We start from the raw sequence: 19,826 nt of genomic DNA on the forward strand, positions 1-19,826 counted from the left end.
GATAGAGACCTCTTAGCATTGCAATAAAGACACACACACATGCACACACACACATACACACACACACACACACACATAGACACACACATTCTTCTGGTAATAAAGGCAGCAGAAGAATTTTCTTAACACAAACGGTTGGACATCTTGTCTTTCATTTTCCTATACCTTGGACTTGTTCATGGCACAGACCCCACAGTGGCTATTAAAATAATGCTGCTATGAACAGAGTTGAACAAATGTTCTTGTGGTACAAATGTGCATCCATTGGATATATGCTTAAGAGTAGAATTTCTAGATCTTGAGATAGACTGATTCGCATTTTCCTGAGAAACCACCATACAGATTTCCAAAGTGATTGTACAAGTTTTCATTCCCACCAGCAATGGAGGATTGTTAAGCTTACTCCACACCCTTTCCAGAATAAGCTTAGTGTTTTTGGTCTTAGCCATTCTGACAGGCATAAGATGGTATCTCAGAGTTGTTTTGATTTGCATTTCTCTGCTGACTAAAGATGTTGAGCAATTCCTTAAATGCCTTTCAGACATTTGATATTCCTCTGCTGATAATTATCTATTTCGAACTGTACCACATTATTTAATTGGATTATTTGGTGTTTTGATGTCTAGTTTCTAGAGTTCTTTGTGTATTTTGGACATGAGCTTTCTGTCAGATATGGGATTGGTGAAAATCTTTTCCCATTCTGTGGGCTGCCATTTTGTCTTGCTGACTGTGTACTTTGCTTTACAGAAGTTTCTCAGTTTCAGGAGGTCCCATTTATTAATTGTCAAACTCAGTGTCTATGCTACTGGTGTTATGTTCAGGAAGTGGTGTCCATGTACCAATGCTTTCAAGGGTACTTACCACTTTCTCTTCTAGGAGGGTTAGTGTGGATAGATTTATGTTGGGTCTTTATCCTTTTAGACTTAAGTTTTGTGCATGGTAATAGATATGGATCGATCTGCAATCTTCTACATGTCAGCATCCAGTTATTCCAACATCATTTGTTGAAGATGCTTTCTTTTTTCCAATGTATAATTTTAGTTTCTTTCCCCAAAATCGGGTGTTTGTAGGTGTGTGAATTAATATCAGGGCCTTCAATTAAATTCCATTGGTCCACCTGTCTGTTTTTGTGCCAATACCAAGCTGTTTTCAGGACTATAACTCTATAATAGAGCTTGAAGTCATGGATGGTGTTGCTTTCAGAATTTCTTAATTTTACAGGGTTGTTTTGGCTATCCTGGGTTTTTTGTTTTTCCATATAAAGTTGAGTATTATTCTTTCAAGGTCTGTGAAGGATTGTACTGGGATTTTGATGGGGATTGCATTGAATCTGTAGATTACTTTTGGTAAGATTGTCATTTTTTACTGTGTTGATCCTACCTATGCAAGAGCATGGGAGATCTTTCCAATTTTTGACATCTCTTTTAGTTTCTATCTTTAAAGACTTAAAGGTCTTGCCATACAGATATTTCACTAGTTTGATTAGAGTTATACAAAGGTATTTTATGTTTTTTGTGACTATTGGGAAGGGTGCTGTTTCTCTGATTCCATTTTCTCCCCCATTTATGACCTATATATAGGAGAGGTACTAATTTTTTAAAAGTTAGTCTTATATACTGCCACTTTACATAAGGTATTTATCAGCTGTAGGAGTTCCCTGGTAGAAATTTTGGGTCACTTATATAACCTATCATATAATCTGAAATACTGAAATTTTGACTTCTTCCTTTACAAATTGTATCCCCTTGAACTCCTTTGTTATTTTATTGCTTTAGTTAGAACTTCAATCACAATATTGAAGAGACACGGAGAGAGTGGACAGCCTTGTCTTGTTCCAGATTTCAGAGGAATCACATTGAGTTTCTCTCCATTTAGTTTTATGTTGATGTTTGGTTACTGTATATTGCCTTTATTATGTTTAGATATGTTCCCTTTATCCCTATTCTCTCTGAGACCTTTATCATGAAGGAGTGTAGTGTTTTCTTAAAGGTTTTTTTCAGTGTCTAATGAGATGACCATGTGTTTTTTTTCTAACAGTTTGTTTATATGCTAGATTATGTTGACATATATTTGTATGTTGAATCATCTTTCCATCTCTGGCATGAAGCCTCCTTTATCATGCTAGATGATTTTTCTTATGTGTTCTTGGATTTTTTGTGAGTATAGCATTGAGGATTTTTGCAGCAATGTTCATGAGGGAGATTTTTCTTTAGCTCTTTTCTTAGTTGTGTCTTCATGTGGTTTGGGTACCAATGTAATTCTACACTTGCAAAAAGAGTTTGGCAATGACACTTCTGTTTCTATTGTGCAGAACAAATTGAGGAACATTAGTATTAACTCTTCTTTGAAATTCTGGTTAATTCTGAACTGATCATCTGGCCCTGGGCTTTATTTAGTTGTGAGACTTTTAATGACTGCTTCTATTTCATTAGGGCTTATAGGTCTATTTAAATTGTTTATCTGTTGATTTAATTTTGGTAAGTGACACCTATCCTGAAAATTGTCCATTGTCCATTTTCTTTAAATTTTACAACCATACTTTGGTGTTCAAAGAATGACCTGATGATTTCCTCAGTGTCCTTTGTTATGTCCCCCTTTTCATTTCTGATTTTGTTAATTAGCATTTTCTCTCTCTGCCTTTTGGTTAGTTTGGATAAAGGTTTGTCTATCTTGTTTATTTTCTCAAAGAAGCAACTCTGTTTTTTTTTCTTTGCATTGTCTTCTTTGTTTCCATTTTATTGATTTCAGAATTCAATTTGATTATTTGCTGGCATCTACTCCTCTTGGGTGAGTGTGTTTCTTTTTGTTCTGGAGCTTTCATGTGTTAAGTCACTAGGGTGGTAATTTTCCAGTTTCTTCGTGTAGGCATTTGGTGCTATGAACTTTCCTCTTAGCATTGCTTTCAAAGTGTGTCTTGAGTTTAGATATGGTGTGCATTCATTTTCGTTGAATTCTACGATGTCTATAATATCTCTTTATTTCTTCCATGACAAAGGGGTGATACAATTGAGTATTGTTTAATATGAATGAGTTTGTAGACTTTACACAGTTTCTGTTTTTGTTGAATTCTAACATTTAACGGTGGTTTCCACTAAGATACAGGTAGTTACTCCAATTTTTTGTATCTGTTGAGATTTGGCTTGTTTTCCAATATGTGGTCAATTTTAGAAAAGGTTTCATGGGGTGCTGAGAAGAATGTATAGTATTTTGTATACAGATGCAATGTTTTATAGATAACTGTTATACCCAACTGAGTCATAACTTCTATTAGTGCCTTAATTTCTGTTAAGTTTTTGTCTGGTAGTCCTGCCCATTGGTGAGATTGGGGCATTGAAGTCTCTCACTACATGTGTAGGGTATGTGTGATTTAAATATTAGTAATGTTTCTTTTACAAATGTGGGTGCCTTTGTATTTGAGGCATAGATGCTCAGAATTGAGACTTCATTTTGATGGATTATTCCTGTGATGAAAATGACATGACCTTCATCTCTTTGGATTAATTTTAGTTAGACATTGGGATAGCTACACCAACTTCTTTCTTAGGTCCACTTCTTTGGAAAATCTTTTCCCAACCCTTTACTCTGAGGTAGAGTCTATATTTGAAGTTGAAGTGTGTTTCTTGTATGCAGCAGAAGGATGGATTCTGTCTTCATAACCATTCTGTTAGCCTGTGTCTTTTTATAGGGAATTAAGACTATTAATATTAAGAGATATTAATGACAACTTATTGTTGATTCCTGTTAGTTTTCAACTTTTTGATGGTGGTGATATTATGTGAATGTTTCCCATTTTACTTTTGGTTTTTGTTGTTGTTTTGTGGGGGTTTTTTTGGCTTTTGGCAATGTGGGATTATCTAATGCCTATGTTTTTGGTGAGTATAGCTAACTTACTTGGTTTGTAGTTTTCCTTCCAGTATTTTCGGTAGTGCTGGGTTTGTGGATATGTGTTGCTTAAATCTGCTTTCATAATGAAATATTTATTTCTCCATTTATAGTGAATGAAAGCTTTGCTGGGTATAGCAGTCTGGGCTGGCATCTGTGGTCTCCTAGTGCTTTTAGAACATATATCTAGGACCTACTGGCTTTCAGAGTTTCCATTGAGAAGTACATGTAATTCTGATATGTTTGCCTTTATGTGTTACTTGGCTTTTTTTCCTTTGCAGCTCTTAATATTCTTTCTTTATTCTGTATGTTTGGTGTTTTATTTTGTGGCAAGGGAACTTTTTTGTGGTCCAGTCTATTTTGTGTTCTATAAGCTTCTTGTTCTTTCATTATTATGTCTTTCTTTAGTACATTTTGTGTACTCTAGTCATTTTGTGCAGCTTGAATAATGTTCTATGATAATGACACTTATATTTTTGAATAAGTGAACTTACTAAGCATACAGCAAGCCAAAATAAAAGATTAAAACCAAGTAGGAAATAGATAATAGACATATATTTATCTGCTATTCAAATTTCATATAGACTAACTAAAAGTAAATGTAATAATATATTCATTCAGAAATTTAAACATTTCAGTAAAAGTATAGAAAATTACATATATTTTCTGAACTATTAAAATGTATTTTCTATCTTTATATACGTAGGTTACATAGACACATAGAGTTAACCACATTATGCTAGGGTGTTGTATAGATAGACAAACTGTTTATTAGATTCTACCCATTGTTTTCACTTGGTAGTATTCTTCAAACATGTTCTTTGTACTGCAAATTACTTTTAATGAAATTACATTAATTGTGCAACCAGGATGTGTAAAACTCATGTGAATATATTATACAAAAATAACTAATTATAATATTTACTGTTCTCCTAAAACATAACTCATGTAGAGAATCAAATATCAGTGTTGTCAATGAGACAAACCAAGAGAGGAAGTGAGTTGATGGCTAGATACTTCCTTCTCATCCTACCATTACCTACTGGGCAGTTAGGTTGCAATGTTTACATAGTTGTGCATGGTTCTCTCTTTAAGACACTGCCAAAAAGTTTGTGTTTCATTTTAATTCTAAGTGTGAGTTACAAATTTATTCACATTAGCATCTTCAAACTTCATGAGTATTTATTCATGTGTGCTCCTTGTATAAAATAATGGGCTTATTCATGACAATTTTGTACAAAATCATGAGATGCTTGAAGATCACTCATTCCTCATTACTTCTCAAATTATGTACTAGAACACATTTAATCGAATTACCTTTAAACAAATGAAAGGAAAATTATTAACTAAAATATAAAGAAAATATGATAAATGATTCACCTGTTATGAAATAATATTTTTGTACACTGTGAAAATGTGTTTTTGTATGGTGCTTTCTGATTAGCTTAATAAAAGTTAGGGAAGCATGGGCTGGGCTCTCTCTCACTTGGGTCTAGTGAACTCATTAATATCCCCACCTTCAGTTGGCATGAGTGTATTCCCAGGATCAACCCACTTGGCTGAGCTAGGGATCTAGTGGTAAGGATTCGGCGCTCTCACCACTGTGGTCAAAGGCAGCCAGATTTCCACGATCCAGACTGAACCGCACACAGACTCATTGCATTCTGGTGGCCTGTAGAGCCTGAAACTTCTGGCCACTGAGTCTGCCACACTTCTCTGTGCTCTCTGTGTGCCTTGGATTTGCCTGCAGTTAATCCTGCTGGCTCAAGAGCTCCTTGTGGTTCACACAGACTGTATCCTTTCTCTTCTCTCCAACAAAAACTCATTCGGTTTGGGCTTGTTGAGTGTTACTTAGAATTCACAGATTGTACCACATTAGAAACAAAATCAAACTGGTGCTCCTTTGCCACTAGATTCACTTCATTGCTGCACCTGCGACACCTGCTGGTCATCAACAAGGTAGCCAACAAGAACACAGACCCCAATCTTCTGGGATTTTACTTACACTATAGTATTGCATCTTTTGCAATTTAAACCAATAAAAAATACAAAAGTACATGAATACATACAATTAACTACTCCACACCAATGGCAGATAATATTACTATACAGGAAGTATAATATAACCTTTTTGTTTCTTATATGGATGGGATTTTAGAAGTGGTTTATGACCAACCTGGAACATATTTACTATTAGTCATAGTGGCTATTATATTGATAATCCATTTAATATCCTTAAAGAAATGGTTTGATAATAGAGCAAAGAATGAGGAACTGAAAGAAATCATACAGACTTTACAGACTGATAAGGAGAGCTTAGTAAAAAGAATCCATAGTATTGAAAATGGCAACAATGATTCAACAAACAGAATCCAAAAATGGAACCTGATATTGAACTGCTAACAGGAAAAAAACTGTTCCATGTCTAATGATTTGACAAACAGAATGCAAAAAAAAAACGGAGCACAATATTGAACTGTTGAGAGAAAAAATTGTTCCATGTCTGAGATTAATGACAAGATAGCCGATAGTACATTGCTTTGGAAGGATGAGAATATTAAATCTCTAGAATCATATATGAAAAAAAGAGAACAAGAAACTGACTGATTTAATGAAATCATTGGAAGTTTATACTGTCCAAGAAATTCAGACCCTCTGAGACACAATAGTGAACAGATTACAGGCCATATAAAACCTTAAAACTGATACACTGGGAGCTGAGATACAAACAAAAGAGAATAAAAGGGATTTAAGATCGCCAGTACCTTTCAGAGTCACAGATGACTTACCAAAGTGCATAACACCGTCACCTGTTATTGTCTATCCTGTTACTGTTACTGAATAACCAGCAATTAAGAAATATCCAGAGGGATTGTGGAATGACATTGGTAGCCAATATGTATGAAAGATTTAAAAGGTATTAAGGAAGTAGTAGTTTCTCATGGCATGCATTCACCATATGTGATACAGTTAGTAAAGTCATTGACTAGAAGATACAGAATATTCCCAAATGACTGGAGCCAATTATTCTCAACTGTCCTAGAAATCAGTATATAGATTCAGTGGCAATCATTATGGAGGGAAGAGGCCAAAGCCCTTGAATATGAAGGCAAAAAGGAAAGTTATAAGGCTACCCACAATAAAATTTCTTGGTGAGGGTCTTTATGCTGATGTAGAGACTCAGGCTACACATGAACATGAACATGAACATGTCTTGTCCTATGCCATACAGCAGCCTTGAATGTTTCTGACAAGACTCAAGAACCAGGGAAAAGAATTGAGTCATATACTAGCATTATACATGGTCCCAAAGAAACTTTTAGTGAATTTTTGCCAAAATTGACTAAAGTAGTACAAATAGATCCAGAAGCTAGACTAGTACTCATTGAGTTTCTGGTTTTTGGAAATGCTAATTTATAATGCAAAAAGGCACCTGGGCCCTTAAAGATCAGATCAGTACCAATGGATGAATGAATCCTGCGCACAGCCAATATTGAGTCTTTTGGTTATAACACGGAGACTTAGGTAGGAGAATAAATCTCCAAAGGTATGAAAAGACATCAAGATACCAAATGTTTTAAATTGTGTTAGAATAGCACATCTGAGAATAAATTTTAGAGAAGGCATTCTTAGAAATAATGCTTCTTCTAGAACTAACACAAACAGAAGGTTCCAAACTTCTGGATTATGTAGAAGATGCTGCACCAATGAATGCAGATTGACAAGAGACAATCAAGGAAACCCTTTACCACTGAGAAACTCCTTGGGGATCTCTCAAAGACCACCATGTGGAACATGGTCCAGTCACTGTGAAGGACAATCCTCCCCAGAACAGTTAGAAAAATCTGGTGCCTATCGTAAAAACTCATACTGCTCTGGATGGAAGATTAGCTTTGGAGGATGAATCAAAATATGCAAATAGGAAATAGAAAATATATATTTTGGTAGACTTCAATAAATGACCAAAGACCAAAACTAAGAGTACAGATAAATGACATTATACACGAAGGTTTCCTGGACACTAGGGTGGATGTCACCACTATAACTCAAGGATCTTGGTAACTAAGTTGGTCTCTTTAGGAGGTAAGTGTTCAATTCTTAGATATTGGAGCCCTATGTCAGGTAAAACAAAGAATAAGATTGATTGAATATATAGGATCAGAAGGACAAAGAGAAAGACTGAGGCCATATGTGCTAATATAGCAATAAATCTATGGGGTCCTGATCTGTTGCAGCAATAGAGTACCCACATTAACATTTCTCTAGTATCAGATATGAACTACAAACAAACTCATGTTTATATAAAAATATTGTAAGAATAGACACCAACAATCCAAGATGTACAAATATAGAATACAAGTGTCAAACTAATAGAGGAACCAAAAGCCTTACCCATAAAGTGGTTAACTGATGAACCTGTCTAGGGGGGACAATGGCCTATGACCTCTGAGAAGCGAGATGCTTTGGAAAAGCTGGTACAGCAACAGTTAAATGCTGGACATATTGAAGAATCTACCAGTCCTTTGAATTCTTCTGGATTTGTTATTAAAAAGAAATCTGGGAAAAGGAGAATGTTAACAGTCCTGAGAGCCATCAAAAAAATAATTCAGCCAATAGGTTCTCTACAGTCAGGGATGCCCTTGCCTTCCCTGAGACCTAAAGAATGACCTATTATATTTATTGATTTAAAGACTATTCCTTCACTATGTCTTGTGAGAAAAAGATAAGGAAGAATTCGCCTTCATGATGCCTACTTACAATAATTCTAAGTCGGTCAAGAGATATCAATGGAAGGTTCTCCTACAGGAAATGTTAAATATCCCAACCCTGTGCCAATATTCTGTTTAAAAACCATTGAAAATAATTCATAAACAGTTTCCACAATCTATAATTTACCATTATATGGATGATACATCATTAGCTGATTCTAAAGCAGAGATGTTAGAAAAATGTTTGGGGAAGTAAAGACAGTTTTGCCTTGCTAGGGATTACAAATCCCCCCCAAAATACAAAGAGGAGATTCTATATATTATTTAGGATATAAAATAGGTATCTAGAAAATTAAACCTAAAAAGTACAGATCAGGAAAGATCAATAAAAGACTCTTACTGATCTTCAAAAAATTGCTAGGAGAGATTTCCCAGCTACAGACTATCATCACAGTACAAGGACATGATCTAAAATATTTGAAAAAGACACTAAAAGGGGGCAAGTACTTAAATATTCCAAGAATATTATCAGTTGAAGCTGAAAAAGAATTAGAGTGGGTAGGAAAAAGAATATAGAGGCATATGCAGAGCATGTGGATCCAAAGCTCAACCATCTAGGGAATACTCTTCAGGGACTTTGATGTAGAAGGAAGATATATTAGAATGGATATTTCTACAACATAAACAGAATTAAAAATTAAAAACATATATAGAAACGATTTCTGATTTTCTTTAAAAAGAAAAATTAAGACACCATCAACTGACAGGAATGGACCCAGCAGAAATTATAGTACCTTTAACTAATGAGGAAATGTCCCCCTTATGGAAAGATAGTGAATATTGCTAATGAGCTTGCAGTAAATTTTTGGGAATGATTAGCAACAATTATCCCAAAAGTGAGAGAATAAAATTCATAAAGAAAACTATGTGGATTCTTCCACACATTGTAAAGAAAATACCAATCTCTGGAGTCCCTGTATTTTATATTGATGCAAACAAATGAGATAAGGCAGGATATAACTCAGGAAATATAATTAAAGTGGTTAAAAACCCTTATAACTCTGTACAACAGGCAGAATTGTATGACAATCTCATGGTACTTAAGGATTTTACAGAACCTCTCAATATAGTTACTGACTCTCAATATGCAGAGAGAGTCATCTTACACATTGAAACTGCTAAATTTATTCCTGATGATACAGAATTAACTTTATTATTTATACAATTACAAGAAATAATCAGGAATAGGTCTATATATATATATGTGTGTGTGTGTGTGTGTGTGTGTGTTCCCCTCTAGCACTAAGCAATGATAAAATTGATCAATTATTAATAGGAAGTGTGCTGGGGGTCATGGAATATCATAAAAAAACACCATGTGGGTATGTACTCACTCATATATGGATTTTAGACATGGATCAGGGGAGTGCCAGCCTACAATCCCACTGCCAGAGAGTCTGGGAAACAGAACCTTCAACCAATGATGGAAGCAGAGTCAGACAGCCACAGCTAAACCCTGATCTTAACTTAAGGAACCCAGGGACAGAGAGGGAGGACTGCCGAGCATTCGGTCAAGACTGGGCTTGTTTAACCCACAGAAACAACTGATCTGAACAAGGGGTAGCTCTTGAACCCCAGACTGATGGCTGGGAATCCAGCATGGGACTGATCAAACCCCTTGAATGTGGGTGTCAGGAGGAGGCCTAAGCAATCTATGGGGCCTTGGGTAGTAGATCAGTATTTATCCCTGGCATACAAATGGACTTCGGGTGCCCATCCCACAATGAGAGATGCACTCTCAGCCTGGACTCTTGGGGGAGGGTCTAGGCCCTGCCCTGGATGAAATGACAGACTATGGACACCTCCCTAAGAGATCCTCACCCTTCCTGAAGAAAGGAGTGGGGATTGGGGAGGGGAATGGAGGAGGTTCGTGGGAGGAGGGTAGGGAATGGGAGAGAGACCTGAAATTGACATGAGAAGCAACCTTGTTTCTAATTTAAATTTAAAAATAAAAAGAGTGTAAAACAAACAAACAAAAAACACCATGTGAATATCAAAGATTTATAAAATGATTTTTCCATCACTTGATAACAAGCTAAGTACACAGTAAAAAAATTTTCTATTTGTTCTTCCATAACCAAACTGCTTTACAAGAAGGTAGTATCCATAAAGATATATATATATATATATATATATGAAAGTTGGCAAATGAGTGTGTTTCACTTTGCAAAATCTAGAAAATTAAAATACTTGCACTATACATTAGACACATTTTCAGGATTTCAATGGGCAACTGCTCTGAGCTCTGAAAGGACTGATTCAGCTATTGAATACTTATTAGAGTTAATGGCTAATATGGGTATACCTGCACAAATAAAAATTGACAATACTCTATCATATGTCTCCAGTAAATTGAAACAGTTTTTTAAATATTATAACATAAAGCATATTACTGGTATACCACACAATCCTACATGACAAGCAGTTGTTGAGAGATATAATTGCACTTTAAAGGAAATGCTCTATAAACATGCAGGGGGAACCAAGCCCTCACCCCCCAAAAAAACTAGATTACATAATGCTTTACTAACCTTGGATTTTCTTAATGCCAATGAGAAAGAAGAAACGGCTGCAGAAACACATTGGACAAAAATAAAAATAAAAATAAAAAACCAAAAACCTTCTGACCTAAATCAGCCAGTGTACTTCTGAGATGTGTTGACCTCAGAATGGAAACCAAGATACATGCTACGTTGTGGTAGGGGTTTCACCTTTGTTTCTACAAGATAAGAAAAGCTGTGGACACCATCAAAGTTGATCAAGATCTGATTTTAAACAGGAAAAACCTCTGGATGAGGAGAAATCATAGGTCATCCACTAAGGAAAGTTGTATGGAGAACTTACAAGGGTCAGGGGAGTGTTTTGTTCTTGTCTTTACAGGAAAACAGAAAACACTCATCTTCAAGAAGCCAAAAGACAAAATGGTAGTTATCCAGAAAGAATCTTCAAACAAAGAAGAATCTGACCTATGGTACCAACATCTATTCAGGGTAAAATCTTTCTTCCTACTTACTTCCTAGTACAGTTGTAGTCCCAATTCACATAAAAATCAAAGCTGGCTTTGGAGTTGGATTTGGCTCTCCTCCTCTAAATTCAAGCATGTTGTTAGAATAAAATTCAAAGTTTCTGTCTCATATCAAAAGACCAACTGGTGTAAGACAGAAGAAAACAAAATCTAGAAAACAATTATTGTCAAAACTCTGTTCTTTCAAAAATCCTAATTTCCTAATACTTATTTTCATTATTATTGTTAACTTTCCCAGCATGCTGACCTATAAAGATTAAACTTTCTGTGCTGATATTTATGTTTAAGTCTTCCTCAGTGAACAATAAAATTTACTAGCAGCAATCTTTGAAGTCTCTGAAAAGAAGATGGGGCCCCATTAAATCAATTCCACTTGATTCAAGTTGATGTCTTTGAACTAGTAAACACCACTCAAGGACTGGTTTGGGACTAATACTGCTCTAGATAATTCCAGATTAGCTAGCTGAGATGGTGCACCTTCTTATAACACTATGGCCAGAGCTTCAGATAAGAATTTAAGACAAGCATCACGTGCGACTCAGACTAGCTATGAATGTTACAGCTACTCCTCTTGAGACCTCACTGTTGCTTTAGTTTTTTTCCCTACAAGATCCCAAAGAATCACCATCACCTCATTACAGTAGGAAGTAATTCTAAGAAAACAACACCCCTTTTCCCTACAATAGGCTTTACAAGTTTCTTTTTGTCCCTGAATAAAGGATAAATATCACCTGCACAGGATTGAGAATGGAAGGTGATGGTCAGACTTGGGTATCTCTTTTAGACAAGTTTAAGGGTATGGATGGGATGGGATATAGATAAATTAACATATGATTTTTGTATTCCTGTCTTGGATAATTTGTATATTTGTGTAGGGTCTTCTTTCTGTTTATGATGTTTTATGCACAAATATTATATATAGTTACATTTTTGAAGTCACTGTCATTGCTGAACATCACTTTTAAGATTGTTTAAATTATTTTGGGAAGCTTCAGCCATTGAGCAATTATGTTTCTGAGAATTACAGATTATAGTAAGTCAAGTGCTTTATGTGCTCAAAGATGCACCCAATATAGATATTTGATCTTCAAACACTTCAAAGACCCACCGAATGTGGCATCTAAATGTTTTAATAATTTAGAACTCTGTTTTCATGAGACACAATTGTTCCCGACAGCACTGATCTATTCCCAAGATCATGTTGGGCACCAATGACACTCCATCTGGAATTCATTCTCTTCTAGCAACTGGCCTCTTGGGCAAAGAACTGACCCCACCTCCACTGCTGAGCTTAGACATGCTGTCTTACCTGAACTAGCAGGAGATAAACTTAAAGACATTGCTGAACCTTACTAAGTCAGAGTAAGATAGTTTTTGTTTCCTTGCTTCTGAGATGGTCTGTCTGACACTTAGACCTTAGCCAAAACTGGTTGCCCTGGCACAGCTGTGAGACCATGGATGACTGTCTAGGTAGCCTGCTATTTCTGTCTTCACTTGTACCTTCAGAAAGTCACATGATCACACTTCCTGCCTACTCTAGTAGTATTATTTTCCTTCTCGGGTCTTGGTGAGGTTGAAGACTAGACAGTCATAGCTATATCCTCTCTTATCTTAGATAGAAAATACACATTTCCTGACTCTTCTACTCCCATTTCTTTCTCACTTTCCTTCCCCTCAAATTCTATTCTCTTTCTGTCTCTCACTAGTAAACAAGGAGGATTTTATGAGATAACAACAAACCATAATAAAACATAACACATAAAAAGAAAAATCATTGCATTGAATTAGAACAAGGCAAAGTAACAGAAGAATAAGAGCCCAAGACAAGGCACAAGAATCAGAGAACCACTCTTTTACATACTTAGGACTCCCCAAAACACCAAACTGAAAACTACAAAACATACAGAGAGAATCTGGTACAGGAACCTGCATGCTCCATGTTTGTAGATTCAGTCTCTGTGAGTTTATAAGACATTTACTCAGCTGATTTGGAGGGCTTTGTTCTTGTGTCCTCCATCACCTCTGGCTCTTACACTCTTTCTGCCTCTTCTGTGAAGTATCCTGAGTTTAGAGGAAAGGGATTGATGAAGACACGCATGTAGAGCTGTCCAGAGACAGATAATGGGGTTCAAGCTGAAGATAGGAAAAACAAAGCATTCAGCCAGTAGCTTTTCCTCTACCAAGGCTGAAATGAAAACCCTGTCTTTCCTGTGACTGGAAACTGAGTCTCACCTGAGACCCTTTGCTTCTTCCTTATATAACTCTCTAGTGCTGGGATTAAAGGTGTGAGCTCTGTTAGTCTTTCACACTGATTCACTCTCATGTAGACCAGGGTGGTCTTGGACTTATCCATTTGGTCTGAGCTTTGGTAGAGGTAAGTAGTATTTGGCTGTAGGTTGTAGGCTGCAGGCTGCTCTGCTTCTCTGATCTTTCAGCCTTCACCCTCATTATCTGACCCTGAGTTTGTATTGTTCAGAATAATTAGCATTGTGCTTCATCTGGTGTCCATCTTTTTTTGGGCATAAATTCATGAAAAACCCGCTTGCTCATTGCTTTGCAGCCCCTGGCACAGGCCAAAGCTTCACACTGGGGCTCCCAGAGTAACTGCCTCATGGGCTGTTTACCTTTCCTTTTTTCCCAAGACCTCTAAGCTAGACTGGGACTTTTCTGTTGCAGCCTCACTGATTCAAATCCCACAGGTGCTTGGTCTACAAATACTGCAGTACCTCCCATGCAGGTGACTGGATTTTTTGGCTTCTACTCTCCTGCTGGGTTGTAGGCTTTCCATGGGCCCACTCCATGGACTGCTGCCACACTAGGTAGCTGCCTTGATATCTGCTTGAGCTTCTACTGTTCCACACAGAAGCAGTCAGCCTCATATTTCACAGTGTTCTCCATTGTCATTGTCAGCAGATTTGGTGAGACAACTGGGCATTCATACTAAGGGGAATAAGTTTAAAAAGAGAGAATTTTTTCCAACATTAAAAAAATGAAACTTAAGTCTCTATGATTACATGATGAATGGTTAAAAATGAACATTTAAATGCTGGGATTATCAACTCAATCAGGATTTATATAATGTTAATTGTAATTTTGATAAATTTTATTGTCAGTTGATAATTTTTGGTTTATCCGTAAAAACTTTGGTTGATATGAGTGCCAAGACACAGGCCTAAGAAAAAAATTGATTAAACCGTATACTAGGGATATTCACACCCAGACAGGGGAATTTACTGGAGAATTAACCTCAGCATTACATAAAGTTAGAGATGTACAACCCAATGTTTTCAAACAACCAACTTAATTTACCCAGTCACTTTAAAGGAACTACCAAATGACAGATATCCTCAAGGCTGTATAAGAAAGTACTATATTCCTATGGAAATGTTAGAATTAAGGAGATTCAAGGATATGATATTTCTATGTGCTATCCATTCACCTTTTGTGAAGCAGATGTTAAATTCGTAGTCTACTAGTAAAATAATTGTCCCATGAGACTGGAGAGACTTCTTTAAGGAGTATTGGAACCTCGTCCTCAATTATAATGGAGGACCTGATAGAAAGATGAGGATAGGAGCATTGAACAATGAAGAGGGCCTAGCAGTATTAATATCTCCCACGGCCAGATTCTTGGAGAGGATGATTGTGCTGATACAAAGACAGTCTCCATATGGTGACCACAACCTGACTTTATGCCATGTGCCAGTTTTGAATGTTTGGGACAGAACTGAAGAAGTGGGAAAGATAGCTGGATCACTTACTAAATTAATAAAGGGCCCAAAGGAAATCTTCACTGATTTTTGTCAAAGATTGGCTTCAGCTACAAACAGAATGATAACAAATTCATAACCTATACAAATAGTAATTGAATCCTTGGCTTTTGAAAGTGTTAATTCACAATTCAAAAGAGTAATCAGGCCTTTAAAGGCAAGGTAAGTACCCATGGATGAATGGATCCAAGGAACAACCAATATTGAATCTCATACCTATGGTTATGCTTGGATAGGAGAAGTAATTTCCAGAAGCTTGAAGAAAAAAAAAATCAAAGCATCAGGTGTTTTAATTGTGACAAACAAGGTCACCTACAAAGTGATTGTAGACAGGGTGTTCCTAGAACCAATGACTTTTCTAGGAATAATCCAAACAGAATACCCCCTTCCTTCTGGAATATACAGAAGGCTGGGAAAGGCAGATATTGGAACAATGGATGTAGATCAAAATGGGACAAAGAGTGTAATCCTTTGCTATCAGGAAACACCTTGGGGATGATGGGGGAAGTCCTGTACATTTGTTAATAAAGCACTGTTGGCCAATAGGAATCTAGATAGGTGGGACTAGGAGTCCAGGAGGATTCTGGGAAGGAGAAACACAAGAGAGTCAAAATGTAACACCCTGGGGGTAGGAGCCCAGAACTATTCTCCAGTAAGAGACATACTTAGATTAACAATTATGGGGTAATTACTTAAAGCAGAGCTAGCCAGTAAGAGACAAGCAAGGCCAACAGCTTCATAATTAATATAGCCTTCTGTGTGTTTATTTGGGACGGACGCGGCTCTAGAACCAGGCTGGCAGGAAGGCCCCTAGCAAAAGAAAATGCTTCTCTTTACAGAATGGTTGTCAGGAGTGGGATTGAATTCATTGCAAAATAACAAAAGATTTAAAGGAATTTTAGAAACAGAAGAACGGAGAGAAGCACAGATTTTTGGTAGCAGCATTTTCTCAGGCGGGCTCTGTTTTGTTAGCAGCAAGCAGAGACTCGCGGCTGGCTTAAGTTAGTCTTCCTGACTCGGCATTAAAAAACAAAAACAAACAAACAAAAAACAGCAAGGTTGTTTTAAGAGACTCTACTAACGATTGAAAGGTGTGTACATACAGCTGGAAGTGGCAGCTTTTGCTGGAGGTCAGCATGGACTGAGGCAGTAAGCTGGAATTACGCTTACACCTGCCATCTTAGAAAATACGGCAGTTTAAACGGCCGCGGTTTTAACAGATAAGACACGTGGCCAGAAAAACATAAAGATTTACAGTAAAGTCAGACTTGGATGAAGAAAAACCTCTAAAGGTTTACAGTGTGTTTAAAAAAAATACGTAAGATCGAGAGAGAGAGAGAGAGAGAGAGAGAGAGAGAGAGAGAGAGAGAAAAGCGGCAAAGTGGTGAATAAGTAGAGAAGCCGGCTGTGTTGGCGCACACCGGTAGAAATTGCTCCAGAGGCAGAGGCAGGCTGATTTCCAAAGAGAAACCCTGTCTCAGAGAAAAAGAAATGAAAGTAAAAGAAATAGAGTAATAATAGATAAATAAATAAGCCACGTAAAGATGGAAAATACACAGAAAGTCTGGATACTGTACGCTATTGTGTTTTTCAGTTTTTTCATTGCTAAGGAAGGAACAGCTACTAAAGTACACTTGATTATAAATGCTACTGAATTAAACGAACTTCTATCTTTTGAAAATGCCTTGACTTCAAAATTTAAGTATAAGGATATGTTACTCGGAAAAGGAGTTTTAGTTTATGTTTCCACAGAAAATGAAAAGCTGAGGATTCCTTCCAGGCTTCTGTGGTTTGATGAACCAAGACCCCCGGAAGCAGTGGACCAGGTGTTCCAACAATTGAGACAGCTAAGATGATGCAGCTTTACAGACCCCGAAAATACGGACTTATACAGGTTTCTGAGTTTTGTCATGATCCCCATGGTATAAACAGCGCCCCCTTCCAGCATGAAGCAGTTTGGAATGAGCGACGTCCTAATTCCCATCTTGTTTATAAATCTTTGTTTTCATTTATATGGGATTGTTTATAATTGGTTAATGATCACAGCCAATCTCCTTTTAATGGTAAAAAGGAGAATTATGGTATGGGTATGGTTTTTCAGTTATTGATATAAATTCAAGGTCAATTTTGTGATATGTATGTTTCTCCTCTTGATTAAGTATTGTGCTTATACTGATCTTTTAAAACGTAATGCATAATTGAATACAGACTATAGTTACTTATAATAGAATTTATAATTAGGTAAGTTAGGTTTTCTAGATATACAGAAATATATTTGAGATAGATAGGCAGTCTTCAAACCTTTCAAAGACCTTCAGAAAATGGAATTTAAAATGGTTTAGGGCTTTTCTTGACAATGAGAAATGTCTGCTCCTGGCAGCACCAATTACGTCTGAGATGGGCATCGAAGAAACTTGTTATGGAGTTTGCTTTCAACATGGCAAGATTAGCCATTTGGGCAAGAAACTGCTCTTACCTAGACTGTTTGACTGTTGTTGTCATGCTGGACCCACAGGAAAGTGACTGCTGAACTCAGACTTACAGGGTTCCTGCTTCATGGAAGAGTCTACGGGACATTCTGCAGGACACAGAAAAAATGACTGACAGACTGCTGATGCAGATGGACAGTTTTGAAATTTCCTGCTTGGCTGAGAAATCTTCTGGATACATTGTGGCCTAGGGGCTGAAGATGGATGCCCCAATGTTACAGTGGAACTTCGGGTGACTGTCCAGGCAGTAAGATGTCTCTATCAATCCTAGTGTTTATATATAATCCTTCTGTGGTCTTTGATGGAGTTGAAGACAGATAGTTATAATTATAGTTTTCCTTAGTTATGATAAAAGATAAGCTACATATAGAACTTTGGACTCACAAGGATGGGATGGATGATATTTTCTTTAAATCTTGCTAAAATATTGTAACTATGTTCTTACTTGATAACTGTTTTGTTATATACGATTTGACTATGTTAAAGTTAAGACTTTTCTTTTTGTTTAAACAGAAAAGAGGAGATGATGGGGGAAGTCCTGTACATTTGTTAATAAAGCACTGTTGGCCAATAGGAATCTAGATAGGTGGGACTATGAGTCCAGGAGGATTCTGGGAAGGAGAAACACAAGAGAGTCAACATGTAACGCCATAGGGGTAGGAGCCCGGAACTATTCTCCGGTAAGAGACATACTTAGATTAACAATTATGGGGTAATTACTTAAAGCAGAGCTAGCCAGTAAGAGACAAGCAAGGCCAACAGCTTCATAATTAATATAGCCTCCTGTGTGTTTATTTGGGACAGATGTGAATCTAGAACCAGGCTGGCGGGAAAGCCCCTATCAAAAGAAAATGCTTCTCTTTATAGGGGTACTTCTCACAGACCCCATGTTAAACTTGGTTCCTTTATTTCCTATCACCTTGGGAGAAACTTTTCCCCAGAGCAACTAAAACATTAGATTTGAACCAGAGAGGCCTCTTGATTAAAAGAGGAGATAGTTCATCTACAGCAAGATGATTCAATCTAAACTATAACTTGTAAGTCTAACAAATGTTTTTTTTTAATGATCAGATATAACTTGCAAAAAGGGAAACTCCACAAGTTATGTTTGGGAAGAGTTTTGTTTTTATCTTTCTGGGAAAATAAAATCAACCATCTTGAGGATTTTAAAGACCTTTGGACAAATAAGCATCCAAAGAAGAATGGATAACTACCTAGAAAAAATTACCAAGTAAAAGAATAATCTCACCAAATGTTATCTCTGAAGTCTCCAAACAGATGATGGGATCCCACAACAATAATTCCACCTGGACAATGGTTAGGTCACTAAACTGACAAACACCACCTAAAGATTGGCTTTGAACTACAAACTGCTCAGGAAAATTTCAAGGTGGCTGACTGATAATATCCAGACTCACAGTCTAATCTAACCAGAATTTAATACAAGTCCTGCATTTTGTAATTACACAGAGACTAGACAACAATTGATACAGTTATCTCTCTCAGGATTAAATAAGTATCCAATTTTTTCTGTGTTCCTTAAAGGTGCTGTCACCCCCCAGACACCAGAAAGTATTTTTTTAATAGTAAAAAGCAAAGTAGAGTAGGGATTTACTCTCCCTAACATTAAGTAGTCTGTGACTGAACTGATAAACAATGGCTCCAGATGACACTGAAGGGATACATAATCATCTTCTGGGTATTATTTACAGAATTAGTAAGCACTACTTTTTTTTTTGGTTTTTCGAGACAGGTTTTCTCTCTGGCTTTGGAACCTGTCCTGGAACTAGCTCTTGTAGGCCAGGCTGGTCTCTAGCTCACAGAGATCTGTCTGCCTCTGTCTCCTGAGTGCTGGGATTAAAGGTGTGAGCCACCACTGCCCGGCAAGCAC

Source organism: Mesocricetus auratus, unplaced genomic scaffold (genome assembly GCF_017639785.1).
Source record: "Mesocricetus auratus isolate SY011 unplaced genomic scaffold, BCM_Maur_2.0 Super-Scaffold_100676, whole genome shotgun sequence".
Classification (NCBI taxonomy): Eukaryota; Metazoa; Chordata; class Mammalia; order Rodentia; family Cricetidae; genus Mesocricetus; species Mesocricetus auratus.